The sequence below is a fragment of the Rhinolophus sinicus genome, chromosome X, assembly GCF_036562045.2.
Source record: "Rhinolophus sinicus isolate RSC01 chromosome X, ASM3656204v1, whole genome shotgun sequence".
Classification (NCBI taxonomy): Eukaryota; Metazoa; Chordata; class Mammalia; order Chiroptera; family Rhinolophidae; genus Rhinolophus; species Rhinolophus sinicus.
In genome coordinates this window covers 64275875-64294019 of record NC_133768.1, presented here as the reverse complement: position 1 = coordinate 64294019, position 18145 = coordinate 64275875, and the positions used below count along the sequence as shown (strand labels likewise).

Sequence of the window (18145 nt, the reverse complement as noted above, 5' to 3'; positions counted from 1 at the left end):
GTTCTTCTCCACGACAACACCCAACCGCCCGCCGCACAACTGACGCTTCAAAAGTTGAACGAATTGGGCTATGAAGTTTTGCCTCACCCACCATATTCATCTAACCTCTCGCCAACCCGCTACCACTTCTTCAAGCATCTCAACAACATTTTGCAGGGAAAATGCTTCCACAACCAGCAGGATGCAGAAAATGCTTGTCAAGAGTTTGTCGAATCCCGAAGCACGAATTTTTATGCCACAGGAATAAACAAACTTATTTCTCATTGGTAAAAATGTGTTGATTGTAATGGTTCTTATGTTAATTAATAAAGATGTGTTTGAGCCTAGTTATAATGATTTAAAATTCATGGTCTGAAACCGCAATTACTTTTGCACCAACCTAACACTTTATTTGCTCAACCCCCAAACCTATAAGTCATCACTGAGATTCCTTGTGTTTTTCTTATCCCCTGTACTCAACCCATTAAGTCCTGTTAGTCTCTGCTTCTGAAGATATGTGTTTTAAATTCCCCAGTTCATATGCTTTTAAAATTACTTTCTACAACCATCACATTTATTCTTCCACCTAAATAATTCTCTATCATATCACTGTATTTTATCTTCTTTAGAATACTTAATACTATCTGAAATTCATATTAATTTAATTACATGCCATATCTTTTCTGTTAGACTGCAAGTTCCAAGAGAGTCAAGATCACATTTGCCTTAATTAGAGCTACATCCTCCCCCCACCCAAGGCCTAGACTAGCATCTAGCACAGAGTAGGTGCTAAATATATACCGAGGGTTCCAAAAACATGTATACATACTTTAAGAAAGGAAAAATCTCTATTGAAATTGTAATACTCAGGATATACCGATAACAAAAGATGAATACAGGTCGCGTATGACTTCTGCAATTACAAGAGGTGCTCAAAGTGGTGACCATCAGCGTCCAGACACTTCTGATTATGGCAAACCACTGCTTGAGCAATGTTGACCAGTATCGACTTGTATACATTTTTTGGCACCCCGGTATATTTGTAAATATAAGAATGCACAAAAAATAAATTTACTATTAAGGGACTTGGAGTTTCTAGATTGTTTATTACATACTTCTCGAAAGTAAAAGAATACATATCTGAGAACATATAAGCAGTTCTCTCAAACAAAAATTACTAATTCTGTAAACAAAATGCCTAGTGAAGTGGCAAGCATATTATAACAACCCTACCATCGTTATCATAATCTTAGTTTCCCTTTTGTTGGATACTCTAATTACTGTCTTCTCCACACCCATTTCCAAACTTCAAAATATAGGTCAACCCCAAAGTCCACTGGAACGTTCTGATTATACTGAGTTGCAGGAAACAACAAGAGGAGTCAGATAAAAATGGGGCAGAAACAAGAGAAGAGTTAAGCAGAAGGTCTCTGGAAAATACTGTGCATCCTTGCATGTGTGGTTCACACGCACAACAACAAAATAATCAGGATCCTAGGAAATCTTTGAAGGCAGTAGAAGAAATCATTAACTTGAGTCTAAGTAAGCAAGTAGGGCCTAAAGTGCAGAAATATGGGGATGCTGTCAGGGTAAAACAAGATAAATCAAATTCCTTTCTACCAGGGAGAAGTCACACTTACTCATTCCGTGGGTCACAGGCCTAATGGAGCTGTGAAAACAACTAGTGTAGAGCCTATGATAGAAATTCAATACATATTTACTGAATGAGCAAATGAGACACGGAGGACAGCCTCAATGGCAGCTTGGAAGAATTGCTAGAATAATGCTGTTATCTCAGTTCTACAGTAAATGAGTCTCTATGCAGGCCATCATTACTTATTAATACCTATACACAGAAATGTAGCTCCCAAAACCCGAGCACCAGTTGATCCCAGATTTGTGAAATGGGAATGTGTCATTCTGTTGATGATGCAGGTATCTGAGTCCACTGAACAGGGAGATGTGTGTGTCTGAGGGAAACAGACAGCAGGAGTACTATTTTACAAAGTTTCGTAACACTGAATTCAGACTTAAAATAGTATCTGCAAGGTTTCTAAAAAATAAAAATACTTCCTCTTTCATTAAATGTATTCTCAAAAAAATCTTCAGTCACTGCTTAGTAATGGAGATTTAGCACTGAGTATCTTGGGAAATGTATTGTCCACAGAAGCAAATTCTCCACGGCAGTGAGCACATTAACATATTAAGCCTACTGGATGGTTTATTGAACTCAGAGTTGGTGCCTTCACTAAAAGTTATTAGTGCATCAAAATGTTGTCTATGTTGACTGGCAAAGAGCTATCTAATATTACACGGGCCCCCGTTGCCCACTTCGATATGATAAGGGAAATAGGTTGCTTTAATTCTACAAATTTCACGGTTTGCATCCTGAAGAGTGAAGGCATTTTTAATACACCCATTCCTTAAGTTTGGTATTTCTATTATGCAGCTATACATAATATAAATAATAAAGCAGGGCATGTTTTCATTTCCTCTCCAAACATCACAATGATGGATTTTAATGTGATAAGTAAAATACGGATGTTCTACAGGCAGCCATTCCACAGACTGCAATGTCCCCGCAACTCTGCTATTTTCTACATGGAAAGCTGCTTGGTTCCTAGGTAAATTTCCTGAATGGCAGTGTTCAGGCTAAAATGTGTTCAGAAATATTCTGTGCAACCTGATTCTAGGTCATTATTGATAGATTTAATTATTCATACTGTGTACTATTAATATACTGCAAATGCACATATTATTATCCCCATGTATCAAAGCCCATTTATATAACCTCTTTTGATGGTTCAAATTTAAAATATTTTATGGAAACTATCTTCTCTGGCCTTAGTTCAAAATGTATGGATACCAAACATTTTATCAAGCTAGTAGTACTGATGGGCATTAAATAGAAGGATTCTTATAAATGATCAGGTGCTTCTCATACAAAAATAAAAAGGACATAGCATGATTTCTGTTTAATAACTAAGATGACCAAAAAAAAATTATAAAATAAAGCCTTCCACAACCTTTTAAATGACTGATACATTTTCAATAACTTTTTTAAAGCAATCTATTTGAAACAGTATAAAAAATGTATGTTGATTAAGTTGGCATATTGATTCCTTTTAGTCAAAGAACCATGCTGTCATATCTGCAACTGATACCCAGGTTCACCTGCTAGCAGGTGTTTGGAAATGACCTGGGAATACAAAACTCCACACTTAGGAAAGTGTTAATATTTGCATTACAGGTGTGAAGTACTCTTTATATACTTAGATGACAGCATTTCTAGGAGTCACATGAACTAGAGGCCTCCAGGAAGGTACAAGAACATAACTAACAAAATATCACCCCATATAGCCCCTCCCCTTTTTGTAAGGGTGGGTGGTGGGGTATGCTCACACACACACACACACACACACACACACACACACACACACACACACACACACAGAGCAACAGCAAGACATAGTGATACCAGTTTAGAATCCTCAGCTTTTAATGTAATAGTGAAATAAACTTGCAAAACATCGTGTAGCATTTAGTTATAAAGGAATTCCGAAACACTTCCTACAGAGCAGTTTCAAGAGGAAAGACCTTTTGGTAAGACTTAATACACAATTGGAGGGGTTAAAACAATAGCAACTTGTGTTAGAGTTTTTCATGTCCTTCCCAAATTGCAAGTGTCACCTTCAAGATCTGATTCTAAAATAAGTACACTTAGATGCCAAGAATGAATAATGTTGTTCAGACTCAGAAGCAACTCAGACAGAAATGCAGATAGTCTGGAAATTCTCCCACAGCCAGAGTATATCACTGAACCAGCCTAATTCTCTTCCCTGCTGTCACACCCATGTCGGCTTCCCGATAAAACCCAGAACTTCCTGGGCACGTATCAGGCCAGTGGAATAGGACTGTGGTTTCTATGGCATATACTTCAGAAATAAATCACAGGAACCTTGATTTCCAACTACATAATTGACACCATGTAAATGAACTGGAACCTGGCAGTTTGTGTAGCAATTAAAAGCACTGGGTTAAACTCAGCTTTGCCATCTACTACCCTTGTGACCTTTGGGCATGTAACTTACTTAATCTCTCTGTGACCCAGTTATCACATTTTTAGAACTGGAGAGAATAGTATCTCATAGGTTTTCTCTCATGAGGATTAATTAAATGATTTCATATATGTAAAAAGTTCGGAACAATGTGTGGTATGTAACAAATGCTTAATGAGTCAGCTTTTTTCTGTCTCTCTGTCCACTCTCCTATTACATAAATGCTGAATTTCCAGTTCATACATATGTTCCTCGTGGTCTGTTGCTTAATGGCTAAAGAACGGAGACTATGCTCAGCAACCAGCCAACAGAATGCTCACAGACCAAAGTGAATGTAGCACAGTTCATGAATGACCTCATTTCAAATATATATATTAAAATTTTAACATCAACCCTGATGTGTTGGTTGAACTCTTAACAATAATACTGCTGTTGCTGCAAGACACAAAAAGTGGAGATGAGGGAATTAAGACAATCTACAAAAAAGAGTCTTACAATTTAAAAGAACACCCCAAACAGCATAAGCCCATTGTAATTCTTACGAATATGAAGGAATTCAACAGTAGGTACAGAATTTTCTATCATAGATGTCCCAGGAGAAAGTTAAAGCATGAGAGAGTACCTATATAACATGTTTCCCAAAGGCCAAGAGTCCATAACAAAGGTTTAAGATTATCTTTGAAAAAAATCTTTATATAAATAAACTCTAGCAGATCTGGCAATCCGAACGTTGTTCTCACCAGTTCTTTTGCTTCTTATTCCTGGTCTAAGAAGACACAAATAGACCTAAGCTAAAGATACTGAAATACAAAAAAAAAAAACCAAAAAACACTACTATGAACACATTTAGAGTAGCCCCCCCTTATTCATGAGGGATACGTTCCAAGACCTCTAGTGGATGCCTGAAACACGGCCAGTACCAAACCCTATGTATCGCATGTTTTTTTCTACAGATACGTACCTATGATAACATTTAATTTATCATTTAGACACAGTAAACTATTAACAACAATAACTAATACTAAAATAATTTTAACAATATATAATACTAAAAGTTATATGAATGTGATGTTATTAAATAAAATAAGGGTCACTCTAGAACACAAGCACTGTGACACCACAACAGTTGACCTGATAACTAAGAGGGCTATTGAGCACAGAGGGCTGATTCATGTCCGGGGATGGGACGGAGCGGGACAAAGCGGGGCAGAAAAGGACAACACACAACTCCACCATGCTAGTCAGCACGGCACACAGTTTAAAACTCATGAATCGTTTGTTTCTGGAATATTCCATGTAATATTTTCAGACCATGGTTGACCAAGTATAACTGAAACTGTGGGAAACAAAACCACAGATAAAGGGGAGACTACTGTAATTGTCTTAACCTTCCACATATATCCCCCAAATGTTCTGTACATTCATTCCACTCTATTAAAGCAGATAACTGACAGCTGCTACATATATCACATGAATACTAAATTATAAAAAAAGATCACTCATGTAGCCACTTGTAATATTCATAAAAATCAAAGCAAACTCTTAAGACAACTACTTTATTAGGTCCTAACCAGGGTCTAGTCTAATTAATTAAACTTATTGTTAATAATCCTCAAGCAAATAGTATACAATATATAAACGATGAAGCATAAATATACATTTCGATCACTAAAAAACATATAGATAGGGTTTGGAACTATCCGTGATTTTGGGCATCCACGAGGGGTCTTGGAACTATTCCCCATGAATAACGGGGAACTTACTCTGAATGCTTCTTGCCCATCAAGAAAACTGACAGTGGTATTTTGAAAAACATTAAATCGGAGAGAGCTGATAATGACAAGTAATTGCTTCCATGTCTCTGAAGGTATGAGGAAATGGAGACTATCACTGAAACAAAGTGTAAATACCATAATATTAGGATAAGGATGAAGAGGCTTTGTACAAGTGACTATTTCTCTCAGTCAAGCTTCATTAAAATATATTCACTTTATGTCCCTGAAAACAGCAAAATTAGTATCTGTTGACTTGCCTTTTCTTTTCTTTTTTTTCCGTAACATGAATGATATACTGTTATAATCCTGATCTGGTAAGGCACTAAATTTAAAAGGCAACTTAAAAGTTTTAAATAATAAACAATTTAGAGCCCTATAGTATGAAGGTATTTGCAAGGACTCCTATTGCAGAAAGCAAATACTATCAAGTTCATATCTACTATAGAAAAGCTGTTTTAAATAGCTGACAGTAACGTTTGTCATCATATTTATCTACATGTGGCCAATTGTTTAAATTGGTTAAAACACCACACCAAGGTCATGGGTTCAATGCTGACTTGAGTCAGTTACTCTGGTTCTGTACCATGAATACAAACCCCATCCCTAATCCACTGTGATCATAAATGCGTATCACCACTCACAGGAAGAAATTAGGCAAAAATAGATGAAATGATCCATTTTTAAAAATTCCTACCACTGGAAATCAGAACGGTATCATGCCCTATTACTTATGGTGGGTAGTATCATCTTTATATAAGAATGACAGAAAACATTATCAGACCAAATAAATTTCAAGCAGAAAATATGAAATATCACACTGCTTTCAGGTTATAAAATAAGTGAATCTGAAAAAGACTATGGCTGATTAGAAGTCATCTCAGGAAAGGGTAAACAATTCTAAATTTTTAAGGAATGTTCAATTCTAAAGGAATCCCTTAGCTGAATTATGCCTTAGTCTGAAATATTCAAAAAGGGCTAGACTTTTGTGTCTCCAAATCCTGTTTCAAATCTAAGAAATTAATTTTCTATGATTTTATCTTTATATGTGTTCAGTTTATGCCCTGAAATGGATTAAGAAACTGTATAATGCCAAGTGAGAATATTAATAAAATGAATGTCTATAAACGATAATATAAGAGTTTGAGAATCATATTCCGATCTGTCATGTAGACATATGCCTTAACGTTTAATAATACAATAAATGAGTAAAATACTCAAACTGTCAGCATTGAGAAAACAAAAGCATATGAAAAGAGCATAAAAATGCCAATAATGAACGAGAATGTGATCTCATTGGTACTGCAAGAGCGAACAGGAAGTAAATGCTAGGAGAGCAGTGATAGCATCTTTATTATTGCTGCTAATGGAACAAAAAGGAACCTGGTCACACCAGCTTCTCTTGTCGAAGAAAAATACAAATATACGAATAGCATGACATGTGACAGAGCAGTCACTCCTGTTGCCTTCTATTAAAAACAGTTACATGCTAGGAAACAACACATTTCTCACACATTGCTGGGAGCATGTTTTCAGTCCATTCTTACCACATGAAGCCAGATACAGTCAACTCTCAGGAAACCAGGCAAATGGAGGGAATACAGATAATTCGCAAGAGTGACATTTGCCATTTTAATGCATCACATTAGTTTATTTTGGCTCCTGTAAAATTAATTTAAATTAAAACTATAATCCTTAAGCCCCTATCAACAGATGACAAAGAGCATGAAGAAAGGGTGCTGGGGAGGCAAGGAGAAGTCAGACTAGTGTTAATATTTGGCCATGGATAAAACAAAGGTAGACCACACAAACATGGAGAACTTAGGCAAGGGTTGTTAGTAACTTCAATATATTTTCACTCTTTCTAGATTGGTTTTATATTGGGAGATAGGTTTTTCCATGCACTGTAAACAATGACTTAGTGGGCAAACTGAGTCATTCAGTTCTGTCCCAATATGAGTATATTTTTACTGAGCCCAATTAACAGAAATACATTAATACTCTACATAAGTCAGATATGACTGGGTCGAAAACAATATGTACTTCAAAGGGAAAGATCATACATCCATAGCCTATCCTTGCCCTGTGGGGCAGGTGAGATTTTCTTTCTTTCTTTTTTTTTTTTTTTAGTTCTAGCATCATTTGTTATGAGGAAATCATGGAAAACACCATTTGTCCCCTTAATCCTACTTTACAGAGTCCCCCATCTTCTGTGTTTCATGGGGAAGGTAAAATTTGATTTGAGATTTCTGATAATAGAGCTTTAACAGACACAGTCACACTACAGAGAGATGCAGCAGTGTTCAAAAGCACAGGTTGTGGATTCAGGTGCGTCCTAAAGCACCCCATTTCCAGGTACTTCCTCACACAGTAAGCACAGCCAACTGGTAAAGCACACATGTTGTGAAATCATTCTGCTTGGGCGTGATTTCCAGGTTCACTTTGCTCATCTGCAAAATGGCTACAATAAAAGTACTGATGGCAAAGGATAGATGAAAAAATTAAATGAAATAATCCAGGTTAAAACACTTAAAGTGCCTGGCATATAGTATAAGTACACAACAAATATTAACACTTGCAATTGTTAAAATTGTCACTTTGTTATGAGTCTGTGATATATATTTATCTTCATTCTCACAAAACTCCTATTGAGGATTTTTCTAATTTACTGATCATTATTCTATTTTATAGGTGTTTCAATAGAGACAATAAGAAATTAAATGGTTTCTTTAATTTAATGGCTAGTCAAACAACAAATCAGGGAATAGACATTTACTTCAGCACACTGAAATTCTACTTATTTAAGTGGACCAACCGTAAGTTTTAAAACTCTATTGACTAAATCAAGCAAAGGCCACTATTGAAAAAATCTAGCTTTCATCTTTGAAAATTTTATCAAATCTGTGGTAGGATTTATCTATCTGTCTGTCTGTCTATCTATCTACCGATCTATCTATCTCCATCCCTAAATGAAGTGAATTACTAAATTATAGGAACTTAAATGCGCAAATTAACTACAACAAGCCACTATAGCCAGACTGAACTATGGGATTTCTGGTATTTAATCAGTTATAAGAAGGATTTTCAAAAGACAGATTCATATATATCACTGGATGAATTATTAAGACAAACACATGTCCTACTATGTGCCTAAATTCTGGTTTAGCACCCCCACTTTATTTGACTTGCCTTGGTGCTATGAAACTACCATGTTTCCCTGAAAATAAGACCTAGCCGGACCATCAGCAAAATTATTAATTTTTTCTCCAAAAGACAGCCTTAGAGCTGATAGTCCGGCTAGGTCTTATTTTCGGGGAAACACGGTAAGCGCACATAACACAGCTGTAATTCATTTGCATGTTTACTGAACACACTTATACTTGCCAGAAGCTGTGGCCCATGCTGGGAAACAATAGTAAACAAAATGGAAATATTTCTTCCTGCCTACAAGAAGTCCAGTGTCTGACCGGGGACACAAATGAGTAAAAATAATCATAATATACTGTGAAGACTGCATTCTGATGGAAGTGTCATCTAAATACAGGCCAAATGAAGAATTGGTGAAGGCATATTCAGAGAGAAGTTGCAAAGTCTTGTAAGTGTCTCTGTTCCAGGAACAAAAGAGTTCGGTCTAAGGACAGTATAGGGGGAGTGAAGAGGCAAATGACCTTGAAATACATGAGGAAGAGTTTAGACATCCCACTGAAGACAACGGGTAGTCACTGAAATGCTTCAAGCGTGGGAGTATCATGGTAACCTACACTTCAAAAAGACAATTATAAGTTGTGGGAAACTGATCAAAAGGAAAAAGGACTGAAGTTAGAGAGCCCACTCAGCATTCTGTCGAAATCATCAAGGAGAGTGATATCATAGCACTTGTAATTACTAAGAAATCAAGAGTGCAGATGTATTCCTAGAAGTGTGTGTTAAAATGGAACTGATATTTTTAAGTGATAATTTTGAATTTTTTCAGTCCTCTCCCATACAGTATCTGGAAGGCATCTAATAACAAATCAGCTCACTCAACTGACACACCTACCAGACAAGATGTTAAACATTGTTGTAAAATAACGATATACTGATACAAACAGATAAGATCTGTGATTGCCAGAGGTGGGGGGGGGGGGTAATTGGGTAAAGATGGTCAAAAGGTACAAACTTCTAGTTACAAGATAAATAACTACTGGTGACATAATGTACAGCATGATGACTATAGTTAACAATACTGTTTTGTATAACTGAAAGTTGTTAAAAAAGTAAATCACAAAAGTTCCCATCACAAGGAAAAAATAGTGTAACTGTATGAAGTAATGCATGTTAACTAAACTTAGTGTGGTAATCCTTTTGCAATATATACACAAACCAAACCATTATGTTGTGCACCCTAAACTTATATATTATACATCAATTATATCATGATAAAACTGGAAAAAATAATAAAAACAAAACAAAAACAAAAATCAGAAAATGATACAAACGGAACTAATAACAACAATAATAATAATAATACCAAAAAGCATAGTTTAAGGAAAACTAAGTAATAACCATTTATTACTGAATAACCTATTATAAAGAATGAATTATGGTGAAGTTATTATTGAAATCAGTATTGAGGTTCCTCAAAAAATTAAAAACAGAAATACCTTATGATCCAGCAATTACACTCCTGGGTATTTATCCAAAGAAATCCAAAACACTAATTTGAAAAAAATATATATGCACCCCTATGTTTACTGCAGCACTATTCACGATAGCCAAGACATAAAACAACCGAAATGCCCATCAAAAGACGATTGGATAAAGAAACTGTGGTACATTTATACAATGGAGTGTTGCACTGCCATAAAAAAGAATAAATCTTACCACTTCCAACAACATTGATGGACCTAGAGGATATTGTACTAAGTGAAATAAGTCAGACTGAGAAAGACAAATACCATGTGATCTCATTTATATGTGGACTCTAAAGAACAGAATAAATAAACAAAACAGAAATAAACTCATGGATACAGAGAACAAACTGATGGTTGCCAGATGGGAGGGAGGTTGAGGGGATGGGTGAGAAAGGTGAAGGGATTAGGAAGCACAAATTGGTAGTCACAAAATGGTCATGGGGTATGGAATACAGTATGGGGAACATAGTCAATAATATTTTTAAAAGTATGTATGGTGTCAGATGGGTACTAGACTTATGGGGGGGAATCACTTCATAAATTATATAAATATCTAACCCACTGTGCTATATACTTGAAACTAATATAAAATAATAACGAATGTCAACTAAAATTAAATATGCACACACACACACACACACACACACACACACACACACACACAAACACAGTCACGGAATGTAAAGTACAGCACAGGGAATAAAGTTAATGGTATCGTAATAGCGATGTAGTGTCAGATGGGTAGCAGACTCGTTAGGTTTATCACTTTGTGAGGGGTGTAAATGTCTAATCATTATGTTTCGTATACCTGAAACTAATAAGAAATAAAAATAGGTCAAAAAAAAAAAAAGAATTAAATGTATGCTCACTAACAGGCACTAAATGACTAAAGTGATTACTTACATATAGAGCACCTCAGAAAAGCTACCAGATTTAAATTTCTCTATATTAAATATATTTCTTAAACAAATTAGAGAAACCTCTTGTTCTTACTTCTCATATCATACAAGAGATAGTATGGAAGAGGTTTAACTGCTGTAAATATACAGTTGGAACAAAACACACCCCGTTGTAGTGTTATGTATCTGTGTTAAAAATGTCCACTGGATTTCAATGTAAATAATTTCTACTTGTCAAAATAAAACTAATTTAGCTAGAACAAATAATTGTCAATGTGAATGAATATCTGTGTGTCTTGTAAATGCTATCAACTGAACACCTGTTACTGTGTCTAATCGATATAAGGCTTATCAGCAAAAATTCCTGAAACAGGGAGAGATGCTCTCGGTAATTCACAGATAAAAAGTGTCATATTGAAATCACACAAGGTGCGCATAATGTTATGAAGCGAACGTCAAAGGAGCCCCATGAGAAACTGATGTCATTAGTGTATGTATGTATCCCATATATATCCTTACACTTGATATCCTTATTACCAAATGCTTAAATGACATGAAGACTACATTCCTTCATTCATTATTAGAAGAGACAGACCTCCCCAAGTCATAGCAATGTTTTACAATTGATAGACTGCAGAAAATGGCAAAAGGAAACCTTAGTTATAGAAAAAATAACCTCATTCCCTTCCATGAATGTGTAACTTCCTAGCTGTAGTTTAAGCCATAAAGAATTTTCTTCAGTGCCAGGATAATAGGATTACACATTTCACAAGATAATATATGTGAAACTATAGCATTAAAAAAGGGATCAGTTCACTATGTAACAAAACACACAAAATACTAAGGGCATAAAAGCCATTAAGAGTCACTGTTACAACACAGGGAAGTGATTAAGAACAAACCTGGGTTCAAATCTCAGTGTTGCTACTTATTATTGGCTACATAAATAAGACGCATTGCATAATCATTCTCCCATAGCCTCAGTTTCTTCACCTATAAAACGATAATAAGCGTACCTAGCGTTTGTGTCAGGACTAAAAGAGATACGGATTTAAAATGCTTATTGCAGCACTTGGAACAGAGTAAGAGCTTAATAAATGTGCTGTTATTCCTATTATTGTTATAATTACGGTTGCTACTATTGTTATTAGTAGTGAAGGAGTTAGTAGTGAGCAGTAAAACCACCACACCATCACCAACAGGTAAAGATAAAGCCATTTGAAGCCCACTCATGCAGGAGGCTGAAGATACCCTGTCTCAACTTCTCCCTACAATTAGTCACTCTTACAATTACATAATGACACGTGTCTCTGATTCACAAATTTCTGTTTCCTCTTCTACAGAAAGAAGTGATCTTTCAGTGCTAAAACAAGACAACTGGAAATAAATGTGTCGGTGTAAGTAAAAATACGTAAAATGTTCCCAATTTTAAAAGCTTTGATAAGGTGACAGGCAAAGACAATCAGATAGTTTACATACAGAAATCCAAAGAATTTAGATATAATAAAAATGACGAGATTATATGCAGGTAAGTATGGTTTTCAGTTGGTTGTCTGAAAGAATTAAGCCTTCTTGGTTTGTTCTCGCTGTATTAAAACTTACACTGCAGAGCATGCATATTGTGTCATTAAGATGACAAATTATTTGTTAGGACACCAGGTCTCTCAGGACACTTTAGCACCATCTCACAGGGGGTGTGTACTCTGAGAGTGACACCTCATTATTTCCAAGTCAATTCCAAGAATTTCTATATTATGAAGACAGAGATGGATTAGATTTCACCACTCTTTTGTTTTTTCATTGCTTTACTAAATACAGAAGGTTGTATTAAGCAGGCAAACAAGAGTGGGTATCTTCAAAAGCAGCCAACTGATTCTAAGACTAAAAAACACAATTTAAATGTCATCCCACAGGAAAAGTGCTTTTACACAAAAACATCTTCAAACTTAGTTCCAGCATAATTTTTAAACTGTGCCCAATATTTCACGCATTGCAAAGTGACATTTATATGCATTTGAAATATTTATAACACCTCAATTTTCAGTTATTATTAAAGCTAAATTGTACTACAGAAATATATTATTGAAGAAGATAAATTTTATTAACCTCTCATGTTTATTTCTCATATTTCCTCCAAGCAACATTAAAACCAAGAATTGCTTACAACCTCCACACACACTCTTTGTTCTTCCTGAAGCCTCTAGAGAACCCTAGAAATTCTAATTAGAATTAGCAGTTATAACCCACATATTTTATTATTATTTTAAGTTTAGTTAATATTAGCCATCATTACTTTAATTCTTGTATAATATCACTATAATCTATAATAACTACAGATTTTTAAGGAAAATGCCACCATTATTACAGCCTTGATGTTTATATGTTGCCATATATCATCAAATCAAATAATAATAAAACAAATACACACATACAAATTCTAACAGTTTCATGTATGATGTATATGCAAAAGTACTAATGAGGCCTTTTCCAATTGCCTCTTATACAGATATATCATTGTTTTTCCATTAATCTAGAGAGCATTTTGAGATATACTCTGTCACATAGCACGCTACGGCTCGTAAAAAGAACCTAAGTATTGCAAGCTTGGGAACACAGAGATTAAGAATTCGTCTGGTCACAACACCATCATATCTTGCCTAGCCTACTGGTGGTTATTCACAATCAATGCTCCAGCACCTATTTGAGAATCCCCATCACCTATCTGTCTGCCAAATGCCTGCTCAATGGTTAATCATGAAATTGTTGCACCCCTAATGCATAAAGAACAAAACCCCATTTCCTCACTCTGAAGTTCACCTTACCACCTTCACCCCCAAGTGCCAACCTAACAGGCTATGCTTTCAACACAGTATGCACTTGACCGCCCTACCCCCATGCTTTGCTAATGGTGTTCTTTGCCTAGAAGGCCCTCTTTCTTTCTTCCCCTGTTAGAATTCTACTTAAAATATTTACGGGAAAAGTTGAGAACCATATGACTTCACTCATATGTAGGATAGAAAACTGAAGGCAACAAAGGAACCAGACAGACCAACAAAGAAACAAAAAAATCATAGACACAGACAACAGTTTAGTGGTTACCAGAGGGTAAGGGGGGTGGGGGGTGGTAGATAAGGGTAAAGAGGGTCAAATATATGGTGATGGAAGGAGAACTGACTCTGGGTGGTAAACACATAATGTGACATAGAGATGATGTATTACAGAACTATATACTTGAAACCTATGTGATTTTACTAACCATTGTCATCCCAATAAATTAAAAATACAGAGGGTGCCAAAAAAATGTACACACATTTTAAGAAACGAAAAAACTGTATTAATATATACGGATAAGAAAAGATGAATACAAGTCACGTTTGACTTCTGCAATTACAAGAGGTGCTCAAAACGGTTACCATCAGCGTCCAGACGCTTCTGATTACAGCAAACCACTGCCTGAGCAATGTTGAACAAAGTGTTAACATCTCTTAAAATGTTTATATATTTTTTTGGCACCCCCGGTATATATATTTCTAGGCCCAGCTCAAATTATACCACCTCTGGGACCTCCATTTGTCCTACTCCAAATTAACTATTTCCATTTTGTGCTGCTATGGCTTTTAAAAAAACATCTGTGTTAACCTTTAATAAACTTGATTAAGTGTAGTGCACCTCTTCCTCTCTCCCTCACCAGATGATGCATTCCCTGGTACCTACAAGAACAAGACCTTAATCATTTTTTTCCCTCCGATTTAGTATAGTACCTTGCACATAGTGGGAGCTCTACAAATAGAAATTAAATGAATTGAGAGAGCCATTCTCTTCCTAAAATAGAAATAATTTGGTTTACAATAGAAAATTGAAAATAAACTTCTCTGCAACCGTAAATAATGCAAATAGAAAGTATAATTGAATGCTGCTTTCCCAAATGCAATATTTACACATTTAAATATTACAGGTGTCAGTACTAGAGTATTTTAAAACTTCTTTCTATCTAGCAATCAGAAGCAACTTTAAACTCCTAAGTTAAACATTTTCTTAAAACACAGACTAGTAATGCTTTATAATGCATTTCAGGAGCACAGAGCCATGAGCTCTCTAAACCCCTTGCAGTAGGAAGAAATTCAGAGAGGTCTTAGAACACTGGGTCTGAGGGCTTTGGAAATAGGTCTTAGAAACAATGAGAGCATCACTCCTTCCAGAATGTAGCTGAGTGACTGGCCAACAACAGCAGAATGGGGAAGAAAGGGACACCCCAGGGCTAGAAACAACAGCGCAGTGTGGTTGGGGAGGGGGAGGCTTTCTGGGGGTGGCACTGGGGGTTTGCAGAGCCTGTGGATTTCTTACTGATCCTGCCACCTACTGACCAAATTGTGAAACAAGGAACTGTGAGTGACAAGGAACTTCAGATATTTCAGTAAGATCAATCAATAGGCATTGAATGATATGAAAATAAATTCTGTTGTTGTAGCATCAGAATTTGTTTTGGCTACATTATGCATGTCTGGACTATTCTGTGATGCTTAATTGTTCCTTTAAATGTCCTTTCAGAAATAAATCTTAATAAAAGTAATGGTACTGAAGGTGTTCCTGACCTGATCAGTACTCATGAATTAGGAAAGAAGTCATAGTAGTATCGCATAGAATATTCACAGAATCAGACTTACGAGGCAGGGAAGAAATGCAGTATTCTCGGAAGCAAGTACATGAGAGCCTTTATATGATTTTTGTTTCGTTTTACTTTGGTTTCATTAGGTTTTAGCAGCCACAGTAAGAAGTGCTTCTATTGTAACTGATTGGCTCTACCAAGTGCTGCTCAGAAGAGCAGGAAATTGTCTTGCTGAATTAACAGTTGTACTGAGTGTTAATAACTAAAACAAAACACATGTGCGCGCACACACAACATCATGTTAAATGGAAGGGAAAGGGGAATTAATATTTATTGAGTTCCTGCTATGCTAAGCACTGTGCCGGGTGCTTTAAATATATAACCTTATTTAATTCTCACAAAACTACTAGGTAAACATTAGTCTACTCATTTTATGGATGAGAAAATTCAGTCTCGGAGGTTACAAGTACCACAGCTGGAATGCAGATACGTGTGACTCCATTTCCTCTGGTTTTTCCCATTGTGCCACACTACCTTTAGAAACTCTCTAATGGGTTTTATAGTTCATTTTCTTCATTTATAAAATAAAAAGTCACTTCTACAGTCCAGACTAAGGTTAAATTTTATGAAACCTATGATTCTTGTGGGACTCAGTACAAATACATCAATAAGTAAAAGAGCAACTACTCGATACAAATGAACTGGACAGAAAAGTTCACAGAAAAAAAAAATTAATATTGCCTATGAATAGAAGAAATGCTGTTCAACTTTACTCCTAATTTAAGAAGTAAAAATTATAACACGGATGATTACCACGTTCACCTCTGAGATGGGCAAAGGTTGGGGGAAGCAGATACGCATAAATATTTTAGGTGGTACTATAAATGGACACAAACTCTCTGAAAGGCAATTTGGTTATTATTCTATCAAAATTATAAATATAACAGCATTTTATCCAGGGATTTCACTTCTGGAATTTATCCTACAGATAGATCCTATGTGCATAAAGGTACACTTACCGAAGCATTGGTTGAAACAGCAAAAGGTTAGAACTAATCTAAGTAACCATAACTGGGGACTCATTAAATAAATTAAAATAGGCCCAGATCACAGAATGTTATGCAGTGTGTGGAAGAACCCAGTAGATGAACATAAGCTACTATGGAATAATATCCAAGGACCTCTAGCAGGCAATGTGAGAAATTAGTTAGAGTGGTTTTCTTTGAGGAAAAAGCTGTAAGTCTGGGATTGAAGAGGTATGTTTGTTTGCCATGCCTTTATTTTTCACTATATTAATACCTTAATATACGCATGTTTTACTTTTTCAATTTAAAAAAGTGATTATAATAAATAGAAATCTCTGGAGTCACTGAAGAAACCTTTAAATGTGAGGTCTACAATAGCAAACGAGAAAGAAAAAAAAAGACCTAATGACAGGAAATTTTTAAAATGTTAAAATTCTTCAGAGTAGTAACACCCCCAGATTTCTATGTGTATGTGAACGTCAATCTATAAGAAACAACAAATACAGCACAAGGACCTCCAGTGTGCCAAATATGATAGAAGGGCTGAAAAGGAATCTCTCTCTCTCTCTCTCTGAATCTTCCAAAATTCACATTTTCACATACTAGGGCATATTGTGACAAATGAATGAAATGAATTATAAAGGTGCTAATTCCAAGGGCATGGGCCTACAGAATGCATCAATTTCTTAGTTGTAAAGACTCATCCAGACTGACAAAATCCTATGCTTTCCTAAATTATCAACTCTGAAATAATTAGTAAAATAGTAATGTTAATACAAAATATCAAAAATTCACAAACCATGATGTTTAATTATGAGCTTGAGACGTTACCTACATAACACCAAAATTATGCGTGAAATTCACAAGAGGTTAAGGATCTAATCATAAACAAGGTATTCTATTATCAAATCAGTAAAATAAACTTCTTAGTTACCAGATTTTGAATCTACTCCAGAAAATCTGCTTAGGGGAAAAAACTATAAAATCTCCTAGGAAAGCCAAATTGATAAGCAGTACAAACATAAGAGGAAAAACTATTTAAGCACTATGGCACCCATCTCATTCCCATATCATGAAAACGCTGAGCCATTAGTATTGTGTTGCATTATTTTCTTTTACATGGTGAATCAACA

General features: G+C 35.6%; 1 protein-coding gene across 4 annotated transcripts in view; it reads right to left on the bottom strand.

The window, feature by feature from the left end:
- Nucleotides 1–18145, bottom strand: part of DIAPH2 (diaphanous related formin 2) — an 823692-nt gene that overhangs the window by 551858 nt on the left and 253689 nt on the right. The gene's annotated exons all lie outside the window — the stretch shown is intronic.